Source organism: Taudactylus pleione, unplaced genomic scaffold (assembly GCF_031769625.1).
Source record: "Taudactylus pleione unplaced genomic scaffold, aTauple2 ptg000015l, whole genome shotgun sequence".
Lineage (NCBI taxonomy): Eukaryota > Metazoa > Chordata > Amphibia > Anura > Myobatrachidae > Taudactylus > Taudactylus pleione.
In genome coordinates this window covers 30,493,459-30,514,122 of record NW_028284417.1, presented here as the reverse complement: position 1 = coordinate 30,514,122, position 20,664 = coordinate 30,493,459, and positions in this window count along the sequence as shown.

The window sequence follows — 20,664 nt, the reverse complement described above, 5'->3', positions numbered from 1 at the left end:
GATCCTGAAACATTGCTTGGGCATTGGCCAACCCGAACGGCATAACAAGATATTCATAATGTCCCGTATGTGTACTGAACGATGTCTTCCACTAATCTCCAGCTTTAATCTGGATCAAATTATAGGCTCCTCGAAGGTCAATTTTTGAAAAGATGGTGGCCTGCCGGAGCTGGTCAAAAAGCACGGAGATGAGGGGCAAAGGGTACGAGTTTTTGATAGTAATCTCGTTCAGTGCTCTGTAGTCTATACAAGGGTGTAATGTTCCATCCTTTTTCTGGATGAAGAAAAAGCCTGCTTCCACTGGAGATTTAGAAGGGCGAATGAATCCTTTGGCTAAAGCATCCTCAATATACTCCTCCATGGCCTTATTCTCAGGAATGGAAAGAGAAAAGAGGCAGCCCTTAGGTAATCTGGCTCCTGGTAAGAGATGTATGGCACAATCATATAGACGATGAGGTGGTAGAGAATTCACCTTTTATTTAGAAAACACATCAGTGAACTGATGGGATTGGGCTGGTAGACCAGGAAGAGATTCAGAACTTGAGGGAAGGATAGGAATTGATATACAATGGGCATGGCATGCTATACTCCACTTGAAGATATCTCCAGAAATCCAATCCAGGACAGAATTGTGAATCTAGAGCTATGGGAGACCCAAGATGATGAGAGCCAGAGGACACTGAAGCAACATGATGGAGATCATCTCGGAGTGCATAACCCCCATGAAGAGATGAAGAGGTGGTGTTTTGTACTTAGTGATGCTATCAGTGACCAAACCACCATCCAAGCCACAGATAGGGACTTCTTGAGACAACAAAACTGCTGATACACCTAGAGATTGGAAGAATGAAAAATCCATAAAGTTTCCAGCAGCTCCACTATCCACAAATGCTGAGATGGAATGGGTGGATTGAGACAGATGCACCACCGCAGGAACCACAATAGAATTTTTTGAGGAGATAGGTGCTAGGCCTAAGTGTAACTCCTCATCTACACCTAGACCAGCCCTTTTACTGGCCTGTAAGGGCAGGAATTCAACAGATGCCCTCAAACCCGCATGAGTTCCTTCAATTTGTCAGTTGTCGGCCCTGTGGATGACAGTGGTGACTGCACCGAGAGACTGCATTCCCTCTTGCGTTCTCGGAGGCATCAGTCAATCTAGATGGCTAACAAAATCAAGTCATCCAGGGACTTCTGTGGCGGATGCTGAACCAAAATGTCTTTAATGACATCCGAGAGACCAAGGCGAAATTGATATTTCATCCAGAAACCATCAACCACCACCGGAACTCTGATGAATAATCTTTTGCGGGTCTTGTACCCTGTCAATGAGCCTGCAGGTTAGATTTGACCAGAGTGTTAATATCAGGATCTGCGTACAAATTTCCCAGGGCTTTGAAGAAAGCATCAAAGGATTGAAGCACAGACTGTGCCGGAGGCAGACTGAATGCCCATGTCTGCGGATCTCCTTGTAGGAGTGAGATTACTAAACCCACTCTCTGAATCTCAGATCCAGAGGATAAGGGTCTGAGATGTAAATAGAGTTTACAACTCTCTCGAAAGTTCAGGAAATGGGTGCGAACCCAAGCAAATCTATCAGGGAGATTCATTTTGGGCTCCTTAGAAACCGCATATGTGACAAAAGCCTGAATGTCCTCCACACGTAAAGAGAGCTCCTGAATCTTTTGTGAGAGCACTTGAATCTGGGCTGCTAAAGCTGGAATAAGGGGCTGCTCCATAGCTATGGGCACAGAAGAAATGCAAAAAAAAAAAGAAAAAATTCCCTTGTGTGACAGGTTATAATGTTAAGGCTTGATCATGATAGTAGGGAATAGTCCTGCAACAGCCTTGAGGGCTGGTATATCTTGGCTGGATGCGGCTGTGCAGCAGCCTTGAGGGCTGAATTGATTTGATTAGTTGTGGCCTGATGGCCAAGGATTTGATGCAGCCTTGGGCTGTGGAGGCAGCTTTGAGGGCTGGAATGCTGAGGTAGTTGTAGCTTGATGGCCGAAGATGTGATGCAGCCTTTGGGCTGTGGGGGCAGCTTTGAGGGCTGGGATGCTGTGGTTAGTTGTGGCCTGATGGCCGAAGATGTGATGCAGCCTTTGGGCAGTGGGGGAAGCTTTGAGGGCTGGAATGCTGTTGTTAGTTGTGGCCTGATGGCTGAGAATGTGATGCAGCTTTTGGGCTGTGGAGGCAGCTTTGAGGACTGAGAAGTCTCTGATGTTAAGTGCCCAAAGGCGAGAATGAGTTGCCCATGTCACCGGATTGACACCAGTGATGGTGCGCCAGGTTGCGCACTCTGGACACTAAGGTGCGGCCTATGTCGCCGGGTTGACACTGGTGCTACTACACTAAATAGCATACCCTGGATGCTGGAATTTGTGCACTTCAGATGCTGAAGTGCGGCCTACATCTACGGATTTATACTGGCACTGGTACACTAAATAGCGTACCCTGGAAACTGGGATTTGCGCACTTTGGACGCTGAAGTGCGACCTATGTTGCCGAATTGACACTGGTGCTGGTACACTATGTAGCGTATCCTAGAAGCTGGAATACATGCCGCGCCACCAAGATGACACAAGTGGCAACAGCAGATGATATGCAGACTGGGCCGTCTAGATGGATCAACCGGTAGTGGGAAAACACAACACGACTGGACTCTGAGACTTCGACAGATCCACAGGAGACTTGATACCACTGGAGACACAGTAAATGCTATAACTGGCATGGAGTGAAGGGCTGGCTGGAATTTAACAGAAACAGGGCCCAACCAGAGCAAACCTCCCTAAAGACAAACTAATGTGCAGACAGGAGAATCAATTAGTGTGCACACAGACAGGCAGTAATTATTGCAGTGCCTCAGGAGCAACTAAGGCTGGAACTGCAAACCATATGCTGCAACCACAGCTCCTAACAGAAGGAAGGAGGAGACTTCAGCAAATGCTTGCCCGCCATTCATCCCGCACAGCATTGACAGCACGGCAGCTTGTGACACATATGCACTTTATTTGTAAGCTTATAGGCAAATGTATTTTAATCATCAGACTCATTCCATATTTTTAAATAGGATGTTTTTTATATATGTTGTTTATATATGATGTATTCTGTAACTCTTGCCCACATTGCACTTCCCCTATTTTATTACCCCAAATATGGATTGTATTCCTATTGTGTTTCCAAGGTGGAAAACAAATGTGTTTAATTTTTTTACGCACAGGAAATGGTGTTGGAACACATGCCCCGATGGCTTCAGGACAGGTAGGTTGTGTGAGTGGTCGAAAAACACAACAGATAGGCGCTAATCCTTAAGGCCCTTTTAACTCAGAGATAATCTCTTCTCACTCTTAGCACAAGTTACTACCAGCAGCCGATAATGTCAGGGAAACTGGATCTCCCCTAACCATAAATTACCAAAAAGAAACTCACAAAATGGCGCTAAGAGCACTTGATTTGAGACATAAATAGTCTTCTAATGAATTATTCATTAGAAGACTATTTATGTCCCAGATCAAGTGCACTTAGCGCGGATCATTTTGTGAGTTTCTGTGTGGGTGGTCAAATGCTTCGGTGTGGAAGAGCAACATTTGGTGGTGTTGGCTTCCTACTCTGAAAACCGTAGGCACAAAATCTGGAAGTTCCAGAATAATTTCAGACACATAGATTGATAGCTTCCTCACTGGTTAGGGAGACGACCGGTAGTGGTTGGTGGTCCATGATGGAATATACACTTAGCTAGCCACATGGCAGGACAAGATGTAGAGTATTTGTCTATTATAACATTTAGAAAGAGACTTTATAGATAAGTGCAATGGATACATGAGAAAAACCTATTTACATAATATGTGCAAATTTATGTTGATCAGGTAATAATGAGAATGTGTAGCCCCACTCACCATAAATGATGAAGAAGAGACTAGGGGTACATAAGGGAAATTGGTCAACCTGTATAATACACATTGATAAAGACTTTTAAGAGTTGAAACGCGTCGGTGGAGTACAGGAGCTGCTAATCTTTCTTGGGATATCTACAGCAAAGAGATGATTTGTCCTGGGACTCTTGCTCACATGCTGTCTTAGTGCCTTGGTTAAGGCCCAAGTTGGTATGCAGCTATTTTTATCATTATATTTTTTATTATCACTATATGAAATGAAAGTATATTTTCACATTATTTTTTAACATGGAATAAATTGTACAGTCTTACAATATGAGAAGCATATATTTATGATTTCTTTGAGTTCCATTGACCCAAGTAAATCAAAGTGGCTGAAGTATTGCTGTGGAATATTAATGGGTCCTAAAGCAGATTTGGATCTGGAATTGTTATCTGACAAGGATCCGCTGAACTGGTATATGAAACAATTATATCATAGACTCACTGGACTGGTACAGATTTTTTCCTAATTTGGTAGGGCAGCTTCACATCTTCTTATATTGTTTGCATATTTATTGGGTTGGTGGTAACCTTTTTGTGAAATAGCAGCACCCTGATCTATGCGCATAAGGTGTACTTTGTTCTTTCATAATGTTGATACATTGCATAACTGTATCTCATTAAAATCATGTTTTAAGGAAAATATGTTTCCTGAGTGATGTGATCTAATATACATCTAATTAAAGGTAATTGGTGTTTTAACAGTAGGGGTATTGCCAAAATATATTCAGATGTTTGCAGAGACAGAAAGCCTTTGTTGTGTAATGTGTAACTGGATCAGTTGGCTTTTTACATCTTTGCTCAAAGCAAAACACTTTCACATTCCAGTTATGTGTAGCCAATAATGAATGAATAGTTAGGCAGAACAATATATTTGTCAGATGGAAAACTAAGAGAAATTCATCTGCATTGTGTCTTCTGCTTTGATGTGGAACTCTCTGTGCAGCATCTATTTCATTATATACTTTCTGTCTGTTCCATTTTGGAAGAAGTCTTGTTATAATTTGCTAAAATTGCACAGTAGCAAAGAAAAGTGAATAAAAGGTTATAATTTATACTTTGTAATGTGGCAAATATAACATTATCCAGGACCTCATGAAAATGTCTGGGAACTGTTACTGACACCAGACAGTCTGTCAGCAGTCTTTCTACATAACTGTAAAATTACCTTTTTCACCTATTGTTTTGGTTTATTTTAAGCTGTCAACATCTCCATTTTTTACACCAGTGGAGAGTCACAGAGGTTCTAGTTTAATAAAAACGTTGAACATTAAGTCACGCACAAAATGCTACTGATTTTAATGAGCATTATCATTTGTCATAAAAAAATAGAGATTCAGTTGTTGTTCAGACCAAACACCAGAATGGGGAATAAAAGTGATCTATTGTAAGTAACTTTGACCATTGAATGATTGTTGGTGATATACTGAGTGGTTTGAATGTCTCAGTAACTGATAATCTCCTGAGATGTTCATGCATAACAGTCTCTATTAAGATAATATACAGTTTATCGCCAAACAGTGTGCACTGATGCAGCCAGTTGTGATCCCTTAGAAGCATCACCACACTTCCAATAACAATTTGGGGGGAGTTTTATCAATGTTTGGAGAAAGATAAAATGGAGAGAAAGTACCAACCAATCAGCTCTAACTGTCATTTTTTAAACACAGGCTGTAAAATTAAACTTATGAGCTGATTGGTTGATACTTTATGTCTTTCCACTTTATCTCTCTCCAAGCTTTGATAAATCTCCCCCTTAGATACCAAAAGGTAGTTCTTGGTATTGCCAAACCAGTTAATCGAAAGTAGAATTCACTGAATATAGTCCAAGTTCCTTATTCTTCTTTGGTTATTTCAGAATGTTCCTACACCATTCCATATATGGTTCTTTCTTTAACTTGAATTTCAGTAACATGAAAAATGAAAATAAAAATATATGGTTTACTATGTTCAGGGCAACTTTCACCATGTGTATACTAATGGCAATAAGGTATAGCATACAAGAAATGTACTTTAATAAACATATCAGCAGGGTCTTTTTTCTCCCTCATCAATTTCAAAATAGTGGTCTACTACTTTTAAACTCATAGTTCATGAAATGATAATAAAAACACATCGGGAGAATCCCAATAATATGCCAACTAGCCACAGCAGTAGCATAAAGACGCAGTAGCTACTGTGACAAAGGTCGAGGCTGGTACTGCATCTACCTCTAAATCGCCCCATATAGTGTAATACATTTAGAATATATAACACCATGTGTGTATCTATGAATAATAAAATCATTAATCACAAAAGGCAGTTGGTTCTTGACCCTTTTGTATATGCACTTACGGTAAATGCACTTACTGTAGTTCGGCATATTATCAACAGGGTCTTTATCCTTCCTCAATGATTTCAAAATGATAATACACTGTATTCTCATTTCATTTTCACAGTGAATAAAATTAAAAGATAAATATACACAATATAGCACAGATAATTCTTTAAAAATACCTTTTAAAATCATTAATATATAAGCACACATACTGTATATAGGTACCCTAAAATAAGTCAAAATGGACTCCTACCAGAGCAAGACATTATCAGCACTCTGAATCAAGCTCCTTTTGGCTGTAATTAGTGGCAAAGGTCTTCTTCATAGAATTTGTCATTCATTTTGATGAACATCAGCTTTTCTACAAGTAGCCTCCTACACTGATCAGTCACAAGGTTCCCGGCTGTGCTAAATGCTCCCACCGAGTACACACTGAAGGACGGGCAGCTTAAGTACACCAAAGCTAGTTTGTAGAAGGGATTCTATATTGCCATTTTCTTCTTTAGGGTTTATAGGGCTTCACAGGGAGACAATGGGGTGTAGGTGGGACCTAGAGGACCGGACACCAACAGCAAAGCTTTTCAATCCCAGGATGCTCCGGTCCATCCCCCTATGCCCCACCCACAGCCTGAGGGCACTTGAATTTTTGTTGGTGTCCGGCAGGAGCTGGACCACCATTATAACAGAGGGCTGCATTTATCAGCCCAAGCTTTAATTTTATGACTTCTTTAATTTTTATTTTTTTACCACATGGGCGAGCAGCACCAGACTGTTCTCCAGACATCTGTGCTGCCACCCCATCACCCCTCCGCGGTGTCGTGACACCAAGCCTGTGGTAGGTACTCCTGGCGGTGCTCTGAGGGGGACTAGCTAGCAGGCTCCCAGACCCTAGACTGCAGCCCGGAATCCAGGGGACAGGTAAGATGGAATCCCATTTGCGGTGACCCATGTCTTAGTGCAGTCTTGCCTCCGGTCTCAGGAGACAGACCGGAGGCGCTGATGTGGACACTGGCTCACCCACTACTCCACTAGACCACCGGGGCATAATGATACTGGTGCAGAGGCATATTGTAAAGGCTAAGGGACCCAGTGGTTAACATCAGCCAGGGGATAAAGCACTGCCAAGTCTGCGGACAAGCCTGCAGCCTGACAGGGTGGGCTTCTCGATGGGGGCTCCCAGAATGGGAGGCTGACTTCTTCAATTCACCTAAGTTTGGCATCAAACCATGTCAGATACCTGGGTAAGAGAAGTGGTCTCCCATGGATCTGCCTTCTCCTTCCTGAGGCAAACCCCCAACAGTTATTTTGCACAGCACCTCCATTGGACTCAACCAAGGCCCTGCTGCTCCAAAAAGCCATTCAGTCCTTACTGAATTCAGGAGTAATAATTCTGGTCCCTCCTCACAATGGGGCAAGGGCTATTATTCTTGCCTTTTCTTAGTTGAGAAGCTCAATGGGTCTCATCATCCTATCCTCAACCTCAAGTCTCTGAACAAGTTTATCAGGGTGCCCAGGTTTTGTATGGAAACCATCCATTCTATTATCCTAGCTATGGATCTTGGAGATTTTATGGTATCCCTAGACATTCAGGACACTTATCTACATGTACCTATAGTGCCTTCTCATCAACAAGATCTCCATTTGCTACACTGCAGCAACATTACCAATTCCAGGCTCTGCCGGTCTTTACCAAGATCATGGCAGTTATGGCGGCCTCTCTTCGTACTTAGACGATCTATTGCTGTTGGCATGCTCCCCAGAGTCTCTTCACAGCCATCTGCAGGTAACCATTGCCTTTCTACAAATGCACGGTTGGCTTATCAACTGGAAAAAGTCTTCCCTGACAACCTCTCAAAGGATGGAACATTTGGGAGCCATCCTGGACTCTCAAGTTCAGAGAATCTTCCTAACGGCGGTCAAGATTTCAGCACTACAGCACAGACTATGCAGACTGCTTCACAATCATAGAGTGTCAATTTACTCTGCAATGCAGGCCTTGGGATCAATAGCGTCCACCTTCGACATGGTGGAGTTTGCCCAGTTTCACTCCAAGCCCCTCCAACACCTGATCCTCTCCAGGTGGATCGGGCAACCAAGTTCATCTGTCCCTAGCCTGGTGGCTACAGACTTTCCATTTGAACCAGAGTCGTCTCTTTTGGATCCTGGAATGCGCCTCACCACGGATGCAAGCCTCCGAGGGTGGGGCACAGTAATTGACCTGCACTCCTCTCCTAGGGCCAATGGTCCCCAGTCAAGGCAGTGTTGCCAATCAACATCCTGGAACTTCGAGCCATCTACAGAGCTCTCACACTGGCTCAAAATATTCTGAAAAACAGACCAGTACAAGTACAGTTTGACAACACCATGGCTGTTGCCTAACTCATTCACCAAGTGGGCACTCAAAGTCAGTCAGCAATGTCAGAAGTGTTCCGCATTGTCACCTGAGCTGAACGCAATCTTCCAGCCATCTCCACAGAGTTCATCCTGGGGATTCTCAATTGGGAGGCAGTTTTCCTCAGCCATCACGACGTGCATGCAGGAGAATGGTCTCTACATCCAGAAGTCTTTCAGCTTCTAGTGGACAAATGGAGTCTTCTGGAGGTGGAGCTCATGGCCTCCAGACACAACAACAAACTTCCAATTTATGGAGCCAGAACAAAGGACCCCGACACAGCCTTCATAGATGCATTGTCGGTGAAATGGAACAATTTAGCATATCTCTTCCCTCCAATATCCCTGCTTCCTCGAGTGCTTTGGAAGTTCATACAAGAGGGGGGCACAGTCATGTTAATAGCTCCGGCCTGGCCCAGACATCACTGGTACTCCGATCTTCTTGAAAGGCTCTCCATAGATGTTCCTCTTCAGTTTCCTTTATGAGTAGACCTGTTGCCTCAGGGTCCATGTCTACATCCGGACCTAGCCCGTCTGTCTGTAACGGCTAAGGGTTTTTCCAGCTCTGTGATCCAGACCATGCTAAACGCATTTAAACCAGCCTCAGCCAGGATTTACCACAGAATATGGCATACATATTTCTAATGGTGTGCTCCAAGAAGCTATGACCCTCAGGTCTTTAAGGTTTCTAGAACTCTTGTCTTTCTTCAAGCTGGATTGGATCTAGGCCTCCGCCTGGTTTCAGTGCAGAATTGCTCCTATACTGGATGTTCACACCTTCATGCAGGGTGTCCTATGAATACAACCTCCCTTTGTCCCTTCTGTGGCTCCATGGGATTTGCCAGTGGTGCTCCAAGCACCTCAGGAACCTCCATTCGAACCCCTGGAATCAGTGGAGGTCAAATGGCTTAAAATAAATAAAAGAGATTGGCTGCACTTTCAAACAACACTGACAGTTCCACAGAAATAAATAAAAAATAATTATTGATTGCTAAAAGGACATTTTATATATATATATATATATATGGAGGGAGCTGGCATGGAGGGAGCTGGCTGGAGCTCACTCATGAGCTGCATCTTCCAGCTCCCCCTGCAGCAGGTGATAGGAGAGATGTCATGATGTCTCTCCCATAGTGCAAGAGAAGAGCTGGGACTCGGAGCGGACAGTGGCAGTCATGGCAGGATCGGGGATCAGGTACATTTTTGTTTCTTCTGTGTGTGTGTGTGTGTGTGTGTAAGCCTGGCACAGCAGAGATGGGGGCACATTATTGGGGGTGGCCACTACCGGGTGCACTTTATGAGGGGGTTGCCCACTACTGGGGGCATTGTATAGAGGGGGACACTAATGGGGACACTTTAGGGGAGGGCTGCTACTGGGGGCACTGCATATGGGGCTACTACTATGGGCACTGTATATAGGGACTACTACTGGGGACTACTACTGGGGGGACTACTACTGGGGGCATTGCAGCATAGGGGGTACTACTACTGGGGCATTGCAGCATAGGGGGTACTACTACTGGGGGCACTGTATAGGGGGGACTACTAATGGGGGCACTGTATAGGGGGGACTACTACTGGGGGAAATGCAGCATAGGCGGGACTATTACTGGGGGCACTTAATAATGGGGACTACTACTGGGGGCACTGTATAGGGGGACTACTACTGGGGGCAATGTAGCATAGTGGGGACTACTACTGGGGGCAATGCAGCACAGGGGGATTACTACTGGAGCATTGCATAGGGTGGGGGCACCAGTCCATTACATTGCCAGGGGCGCTTGGATCCCTAGATACACCCCTGAAAGTGGTATGCCTCTTAGTGAAGCCAGTGAAACAGAGCATAGCCTGGCTACAAATAAGCTGGCATTGTGTGTTAGATACTGCTGCTGAAGGTGATACACTCACCCAGTGTGCTGTCACAGTTATGTAATCTTTTGTTTGACTAGTACTGCTTGTCCACATATCTGTAGTTAAGTGGATAGTTGGTAAAATTGCATTTTCTAAGCAAATAATAACTTTTTTGTTATGCTCTGTTACAGGTGAGCAATTGCTGTTCTGGTAAAACAGAATTGATATGGAATTTGGTAGCATGGACACATGACCTCAACTGTCGAAAACCAGATGCATTGATGGTGGATATTGGACACAGATCTAATGCTACCATAGCTGTCATGGCTTCAGTGATCCACTGTGCCACAGGATGGTGGCTGTCATACTTGGATCCTCTTGCAAATGATTGTTTTACAGTCAATTGTTGTTTGAAACTACTAGTCTTCTTGGTCCACTTAAATGATGAGATTCACCCCCATCAGCAGTAGCCCTAGCATGCAAGGATTCTTGGGAATCCGGGATAGGAGAGGAGTCAGTTTGCGTTTGCAAATTGGATGCAGGACTATCTCCTCTCATTACTTAGGAGGTTGATTATGAAGGTGTTGGTGGTGGAGATTTCATGTGCTGGGATCTATCCATGCTGCTGGTGGCTGATGCTGGACTGCTTGTTATTATTTTACATGATTTTCCAGATTTTGATAAATAATTTGCATTCTCTCACTTAAAATGCTGTAACAGATGAGGAGGTGCCATCTCTACTTTGGCTCTCCCAATAGCACAGATGCCTTTACAAATGTATGGTTATATATGCTGCCTCCCAAAATCACACACATCTTGAATCAGTCTCGTACTGGTGCAAAAAGGGCCCACCGGGAAAATGCAGTGATAGGGGCCCATACTTTGGGGTGTGGCCTGCCAGCACAGATGGGGTGTGTCGGGCCTCCACAGAGGCTAACCATTAGAGTGTGCACGGTTTGGGGCCTCTTTAAAATTATATATAAATACTGCTTGTTCATGCATGATAATGTACCAGATAAATATCCGCAACGCATTGTAGAAAATACACTATGGTCCTTTGCAGTATAATGTAACATATATATAATGTATAATTCAAGTGCACAATCTGAAACCTGATCCCTAGAGAAGGAGGTGGGCCCTCAGGCAGTAGGGCCCACCGGGAGTTTCCCCCCAACCCTGTCTTGAATTATAAAAGAAGATTGGAGATTTTTTTTTAAAAACAGGAAAATATGTCTTTAAGTTCTTTGGGCTTCAGCTCACTCAGACAAAGCAGTGTTTTTTGGACAATTAAGCTTGAAAATAATCACACTGTCTCTGCCTTCATACACAAGTGACAATATATACTGCAGTGTAGATAGATATCCTTGTGGAAATACACTCACTGGTCATATCCAGATTGGACTACTGTAACCTTCTCCTAGCTGGCCTCCCAGTCTCTCACCTCTCTCCACTACAATCTGTTCTCAATGCTGCTGCTCGGCTCATCTTCCTCTCCAGACGTTCTACATCTGCTTCCCCTCTCCTTCAAGCCCTACACTGGCTCCCCTTCCCCTTCAGATGCCAATTTAAGGTTCTTACATTCGCCTACAAAGCCCTCACCAAATCCTCTCCCGCATACATTTCTGACCTTCTCTCCCTTCACACTCCCGCCCGCCCACTTCGCTCAACTAATGCATGCCGCCTCTCTTGCCAACTGATTACTTCCTCCCACTCCCGCATCCGAGATTTTGCCCGTGCTGCTCCCTACCTTTGGAATGCTCTCCCTCTTCCCATCAGACTCTCCACCTCTCTACAAATCTTCAAACGGGCTCTCAAGACCCACTACTTCATCAAGGCCTTCCAGCACTCATCCTAACCCACCTCATGCTCTTTCCTTCCTATCTTCCCCTTCTGTGTCACGCCTGTCTGTCTGCCCCTCCCCTTAGAATGTAAGTTCTTACGAGCAGGGACCTCTTCCCTCATGTGCTTCTCTTTACAATTTCTTCTACTCTCTACTCCCCATAGGGCACCTAACACGTGACTGCCAACTCCCGGCAGCTTATTGTGAGTGCTTAAATACATTGCTGAAATAGTGATTAAAGTTGTGTCCTTGTCCTGCACTGTAATGTACTGTAAGTTACTTGTTTCTTGTTCACCTATTAGTTCTATGTACTATGTAAGGCGCTGCGGAACACTTGTGGCGCCATATAAATAAAGGATAATAATAATAATAATAAATAGGTGCAAGTTCACTGTTCACTCAAAAGCCTGTTTGCACTGGAGTTCAGGTGCTACAAGTATCTGATAAACAAACACACTGTGGCAGTATGCTGCCTGTTTGCAGTTTGCACTGGATTGCAGTTGCTGCTAGCTAGTGTGTCTGTCAAACAAATACATTACACAGTGAAAAAGATGCCTGCAGTCATCCTTTCCACCCACTCCATCTACCTACAGTCAGGGCCGGATTAGTAATGGGGCTGATGGAGCTCCAGCTCCAGGCCTACAATCAGAATAGGCCCACAGCCCTCTGATGCGTGTCTGCTGCTGTATAAAGGAAATTTTATTTCCTTCTGCAGCAGCCTCAGGGCCGACCACGCCCCCCCCGCTGGCCACGCATAACACCCCCCCCCCCTCGCGGCTGTGACACCGGAATGCCAGGGAACAAAAATACTGTAAGGGCAGGCAGCGCAATGGAGGGCTTCTCTAGCCCTCCAAGCGCAACGAATAGGCAGCGGCGGAGCCTGCCCGTCATGTGACGTCACTGCGTGTGACGTCACATAGGTCCCACCCACCGCCGCCACCACCGCACCGCGTCCACACGTAGCCCATCCCAGGCTGTGCACCGTCCCTCTGCAGCAGCCTGTGGGCCGACCACACCCCACCCCCGGCCGTGCACCGACCACTGGCAGCAACTGTCTCAGACGCACGACAGCAGCAGCAGCTTGATCTGCAGGGTTCTGTTTAGTCCCCCAAAGGTGAGCAGAGCTGGGTTTCAGTCCTCAATTCCATGCTGCTGCTGTGTACTGTATATGTATTGATATGTATGCATATCAATCATATACATATCCATACATAATATTAAATTATTAAATATCCTTAAAAATATGTTTATAAATATATATATTGTGTGTACAAAGTATATTGCAAAGAAAAGACCATGCATACAAGCTATGTGCGTGTGTGTGTGTATGTATGTGTATATATATATGTATATATATATATATATATAGTATATATACACACATATAACTGTATGTGTGTGTATATATATATACATTATATATACTGTTTATATCTATATATGTACTGTGTGTGTGTGTGTGTGTGTGTGTGTATATATATATATGTATATATATAAACTGTGTATGTGTAATATGTGTGTATATATATATATATATATATACACACTGTATATATTATACTATATATATATATAAAACTAAGGCCCGTATTCAATTTGAAGCGTTAAGGCTGGATCCGCGTTAAGTTACCACCGATGACGTCATTATCGCCTGTTTTGGTTTTAAATTTGAAAGACTTTCCGCCTCAATGCAATGTAATAGGCGGTAAAGTATCGCCTATGAATAGCAGGCCGAAAAAAGTACAGAATTGGGGTTTTGGGGTGCAAACTTTCGGGAACCCCCGTGCAGCCTTCAGACAGTCCCCCAAAGGTAATCTGTGTAAAAAAAAAAAAACTTAAGGACACCCCAAAAATGTACTTTGAAAAAGGGGGCAAAAAAAAAAAATGTTGGGGTACAAACTTAAAAACTAGCAAACTTGCCTCTGGGGGGGTCCCCAAGTATGCCCAAGGTGGTTTTTTGATTGCAGGTGTTTGCGGCAGGTGGATTTTTCTAAATTTTTTCAAGTTAACTTTTTCAACTTTAAATATGCTGACCCACATTTTCAAGTTCCTCAAATTTGCTGGGATAACTTATTTTCTGGAAAAAATACTCCTAAATACTATTCAGCATCAGGTATAGAATAACGCTATTTAGCAGCTATAGATCCCATTTAAAAACACCAAATACCTTCAGCGAGCCAAATCGGGGGGTACCATATTGAACCCCCATGTCAGATCATCATTTGGGGGGTGACAGGCTGATTTCCCCAAAAATGACAGTACTTTCCGCTAGTTACAGTATCACCGGGTGCCGTTTACACATACTTTCAAATTGAATACGGGGTAAAGCGTGCACGCGTGCGATACTTTAACGCCTACAAAACAGGCGAAGTCGGCGTTAAATCCGGGCCGTGTTAACTTAACTCGGCTCAAATTGAATACGGCTCCATATGTGTGTGTAGATATATATATATATATTTTTTTTTATATATATATAGATAGATAGATAGATAGATATTCACACATACATACACATTGGCGGTGCCCTCACAACAAAAGCAAAACATGTAGTAGAGTAAGTGCGGCACTCGGTGCAATAGCAGGCATTGACAATCGGATGTAATCAACGTTTCAGTGTTAGCAGGGCCGGATTAACAATGGGGCGGGTGGAGCTGCTGCTCCAGGCCGCCAATCAAAATACGCCCACAGCATGCAGCTACACTGCTGTAGACAGGATTTTTTTTTCCTGTTACAGCAGCCTGACAGTAGCCTCCTGAGGCCCCACCACCCACCGCAAGCCGCGACCATCAAACACCAGCATCTGCTTTTAATACACACACAGATTAATAGGCGCGGAAGAAGGCTTCTGTAGTCCTCCCTGCGCCACTTACGCACTGTGTCTCGCCATCTCCGCTGCGCAGAGTGACGTCATAATGGATGACATCACTTAGATACCGCCTCTTTGCCAGTCCGCTCCGAGAAGAAGCAGTTGCCCTTCTCCAAAGAAACCACTCAGACTGAGCTCCATGAAGGCTGGGTAAGTAATTGATCCACCAGAAAGTTGTCAGGGAGGCTCAGTCCTGCGAGGCTGCTGCTGATCAGCAAAATGTGGCTGGCTGATCACATATGTTAGTTGAAAATAAATATGCATGTGTATATTCATAGATGTGTGAGTGTATATGTGAATATATGTATACAGTATATGAATATATATTATATATATATATATATATATATACTGTGTGTGTGTGTATATATATATATATATATATATATACATCCAAGTTTCAGAACGCACACACTTTTAAATATATATTTGTGGGTGCCAGGTAATCATAAGTCCAGCAACATAACCAAAAAGTTTACCATTCAGGATAAACCAAGGAACCAGCACACCACCATGTATGTATCAAACAAGCATATTTAATAGAAAAAACTTGATAAAACAGCCATCATCAAAAAATTTGTCATAAAGTACTCATCCATAACTGGAAGCTGCAGTTAGAGTATAAAGCGATGAGGATCAGCCATCCCAACGGGCCATTTCGGCACATATGGCCTTTTTCAAGGGTCAGCCATAATAAAGTACTGCATAATGAGGCTTGATATAGCATGAGAAATCAACACACATCGTACTCACCTGTCCATGCGCGCGCGATCGTCAAGCACCAACACCTGGAGACATCACCCACCGGGAACCAATGTGCACACCATTGTTTCCGGAGGACTCACTAAAGGTTCCGCCAACCCGGAAGTGACGCAACGCGAACGCCGTTTGTCAACATCCGGTCAGCCAGAACCCCGTGTTACCAACAACAGAAACAAGGGAGTGTCCAGGCTCACTCAAGGGGGAGCCAACAGGTCGTCAAGACGACAGCACGTACACAAACAGACAACATATAACACAAAAAAAACGCATGAGGTATACGTTCCCAAAATCGAACCCATCTAGGGGGTGTGTATCATAACCAGAGGGTATAATTGTTACTAGCTAAATAAATGTATATTAATAAAGACATTAGCACATTATGAGCTATTCAGCCATTGAAACTAAATGACCAATCATTATAGCTAATTTAGATAAATATCATTCTGGCTTAACAAAAGATATCGATCAGATATATAAAGGGCTAAACATGCATACCTACACTACAGAAAAAAATAGATAAAATAAACATGAAACTAAGAGAATAATCATAAACAAAACATCAATAACATTGAGCCAATATCTAGTAGTGAGAACGCCATCAATAATATAGATTAAAGTTACCAAAATATATGCTAACTTCATAATGCCCGAAAATTTGTACAAAGACGCCAAAAATTTTTCATAAAAGACATACAACGATACATCAAAAAAGAAATAATTCAAATAAACAGCGTAAATAGTAATTCCTCATTGAGGCCAGCTGGAGACATTGCATTAAGTTTATAAATCCATTCGCATTCGCGTTGTAACAATAAGCGATGTCTGTCACCCCCTCTTCGTGAGATCCACTGGCATAAATCTGAAGTCCTTGACCATATGTCCACAAGTAAAAAAATGCTTGGCCACAGGTGGTGTGCTAGTATCAATATTATTAGTGGCTTTTTTTATAGAACATCTGTGCATCCCAATTCTTTCCTTCAGCATACGCATTGTTTTGCCCACATACACTTTCTTGCATGGGCACAGTATCACATATATGACATATTTGGTTTCACATGTCATACGATGTTTCAAATGAAATGTCCTGCCCATAATGGGATGGCAAAATTTGTTTCCAGTTAGTAAATAATGACAATTCACATATTTGGCACATTTGTATGCCCCAATTTGTAAGGACAACCAGTTAGAATTAGCACTGACCCCTGGGCTAATATCAGAGTAGACAAGCCGTTCTTTTAAATTACGGCTTCTTCTATAGCAAAACAACGGGGGATGAATACAATCTTTCCCAATAATTGGATCGGCCTGTAAAATATGCCAATACTTTAGTACAGTTTTGCGGATGAAGCCAGAAGATAATGAGTAAGTCATGGGAAATAATAACCTGTCAACCACCTCTTTTTTCGGTTTAGTAGTTAACATGTCCTCACGTTTGAGAGCCATGCATTTGTCAATTGCTTCATTAACTTCACGTCTATTATATCCTCTCTGTATAAATTTGTGTCCCATTTCCTGAAGTGCCATAGGAAGATCCTCATTATGGGAAGTAATCCAGTTGTGAGTAAGGGAGACCCCTTTTGAGAGCAGGGGGATGAAAACTGTTGGCACACAGAAGCGTGTTTTTATCAGTCGGTTTCCTAAACAATGAGGTCTTCAATTTATTGTCAGTGATGGAAACTAAAACATCCAAAAATTCAATGCTGGTGGAACTCCATTTATGTGTGAACTTGATCAAGGTTTCCTTCTGATTAAGGCCTTCAATGAAGCATTCTAATTGCACTGAGTTACCCGTCCATATCAAAAACAAATCATCAATGAAACGAAAATAACATGCAATAAATTTTGAAAAAATGGGATCAGCGGTAATGTGGGTGATCGCAAAAATATACATGTATAAGTTGGCGTAAGCCGGGGCCATGTTTGACCCCATGGCTGTCCCTTTAAGTTGTAAATAAAAAGTATTGTTAAATAAAAAATAATTTTTATGCAAAATAACTTCCATTAACAATAATAAAAAATCAACCGGGGGACCATTGTAACATGTATTATTAGTGACCGCACGTCTCACCACCTCCAAGCCCTTCTTGTGTTCTATATTGGTGTAAAGACTGGACACATCCAAGGACACCAGTAAACAGTCTTTGGGTAAATTCTCAAATTGTTTTAGTTTGAGCAAAAAATCTGTAGTATCTTTAAGATAATGTGGTGTTTTTTGCACAACAGATTGTAGATGAAAATCACAGAATTGTGACAGGGATTGACTAAGAGAGCCTTGCGAAGAGATTATGGGCCTACCAGGAGGGGCCACAGGAGATTTAAGTATTTTTGGTAATGTATAAAAGAGTGGGATAATTGGGTGATCTTGAATCAGAAACTTTACCGTAGGTTCATCCAGCCAGTTATTGTTAAAGCCAAGTTGGATGATAGCATCAATTTCACGTTTATAAATATTAGTTGGATCAAAGTCTAATTTCTTGTAACAAGAAGTATCAGCCAATTGGCTTAATGCTTCATTAATATAGTACATTTTGTCTAATATTACCACACCCCCGCCCTTATCGGCAGGGCGAATGATGATATCAGAATTGTTTTTTAATGAAGTAATAGCCTCAATTTCATTTTTATCGAGATTTTGATAATGTTTCTGTTTACATTTAATGACGGGCAAAATTTCTTTTTTAACCAGTCTACTGAATGTTTCTATCAAGGCATTATTAGATGGAGGATCGAATGTACTTTTAGATCTAAAAGGGGTGTTCTTGGTCCTGACGCTATCATGCATAGATAATTTATTGAAATGATCTTTTAGCCTAAGTTGTCTCTGAAATTGATAAAATTCAGTTTCCCATTTAAACTCTGTTTGTCTATAGGTCTGAACAAATGATAATCCTTTTGATAAGACAGTGTGTTCAACTTCTGTTAAACTATAATTAGACAAATTAAAAATGACTATCTCCTGTTGCCCTTCTTTGATTTTTCTTGAAGTCTTTTTGTGCTTGATGCCCCCTCTCCTTGTGGGTCTCTTTGTAATTTGTTTTTGCTCCGGGTATGAGCACTTTCCCCTAAAAAAAGACCTCTAGAAGAAGAAGAGTGATCCGAATCACTCATAGAATTATGTGAATCCAAATCAGAAAAAGCTGTATTAACTCTTTTTCTGTCATACTGGCCACCTCTCCAGACTCTTCTCGAACTTTGGTTCAATAACCACGGATATACCCGTAGTTCTTTATAGTCATCCCTCACTTTTCTGTATTTATTTTTTTTTAAACTCAAAAGATCTGTTTTGAAATTAGTGATATTCTCACTTAATTTAGCCAACCAATCTGTACTAGTGTCCTTTGATAATGTCTCAGTCCCATTAGTTTCACATATAGTTATATCTTTTTTGATGTTCTCAATATCCATATTGGCTTGTTGTATAACCAATATCATTAGGTCGAAACTACACTGGTTAAGGATTAAACACCATTGACGACAAAATTCCTTGTTGTTGCGACCAATTGTTGGTTGATTTTTTATTCTAAAGCCCGTAGGTATTAATTTATCTTTATGATACTGAGAAAGAGTTAATCCATGGAGTTCAAGCTCCACCAATCTTTTTTTCAGTTTAAATAAATCTTGATAAATGTCATTGGGGCTATCCTCATCAAATGCCAATTGGTCTGTATCAACAAAAAGAATTTTGGAAATGTCTTTATCCAAAAACCATTTAGTACCAGTGATGTCGCCTATATCTGACTCCATGTTTACAAACACAAGTATATGTCAAAAAAATACAATGAAGTATAACAAAACAAAAAAAATATTGTTTTCACAAAACTAACAAAAAAACAGTCCATAAAAAATTGTGGTGCAAACTGTAAGCCAAAAAAGATTTTTGGTAAACGTACATCCAAGTTTCAGAACGCACACACTTTTAAATATATATTTGTGGGTGCCAGATAATCATAAGTCCAGCAACATAACCAAAAAGTTTACCATTCAGGATAAACCAAGGAACCAGCACACCACCATGTATGTATCAAACAAGCATATTTAATAGAAAAAACTTGATAAAACAGCCATCATCAAAAAATTTGTCATAAAGTACTCATCCATAACTGGAAGCTGCAGTTAGAGTATAAAGCGATGAGGATCAGCCATCCCAACGGGCCGTTTCGGCACATATAGCCTTTTTCAAGGGTCAGCCATAATAAAGTACTGCATAATGAGGCTTGATATAGCATGAGAAATCAACACACATCGTACTCACCTGTCCATGCACGCGCGATCGTCAAGCACCAACACCTGGAGACATCACCCACCGGGAACCAATGTGCACACCATTGTTTCCGGAGGACTCACTAAAGGTTCCGCCAACCCGGAAGTGACGCAACGCGAACGCCATTTGTCAACATCCAGTCAGCCAGAACCCCGTGTTACCAACAACAGAAACAAGGGAGTGTCCAGGCTCACTCAAGGGGGAGCCAACAGGTCGTCAAGACGACAGCACGTACACAAACAGACAACATATAACACAAAAAAAATGCATGAGGTATACGTTCCCAAAATCTAACCCATCTAGGGGGTGTGTATCATAACCAGAGGGTATAATTGTTACTAGCTAAATAAATGTATATTAATAAAGACATTAGCACATTATGAGCTATTCAGCCATTGAAACTAAATGACCAATCATTATAGCTAATTTAGATAAATA